Source organism: Lottia gigantea (genome assembly GCF_000327385.1).
Source record: "Lottia gigantea unplaced genomic scaffold LOTGIsca_485, whole genome shotgun sequence".
Taxonomy (NCBI): domain Eukaryota; kingdom Metazoa; phylum Mollusca; class Gastropoda; family Lottiidae; genus Lottia; species Lottia gigantea.
Window position 1 is genome coordinate 23,717 of NW_008709677.1, and position 364 is coordinate 24,080.

The following is a 364-nucleotide window of genomic DNA, read 5'->3' on the forward strand; positions in this document are numbered from 1 at the left end:
GGGAATAAAAAACCTATCAAAACATTGTTACAACCAACAATAATAGAGAAATTAACAGTGTCAAGGGTAATAAAAGTAATAATGAGAAGTCTAAATAAGAGAACATAAGCCTATTATCCAAAGTGAGTTACAATTTAGGAAATAAATGAGTTAAAACAATAGGGAAGACTTAAATGGTTATTATTTATACATTTTGTTATGTTTTATTCCATCATTATTTCATCTGATGATGGCACATTTAAATTGTGTTAAATTAGTTTATCTACGAAATGTGCTAATTCCATAATATTTGCCTTGCGTTTTGTGAAAATCTGACTTGCTTCTTCTACAACTGAATTACGGTTATACGATTGGTTGGCATTTT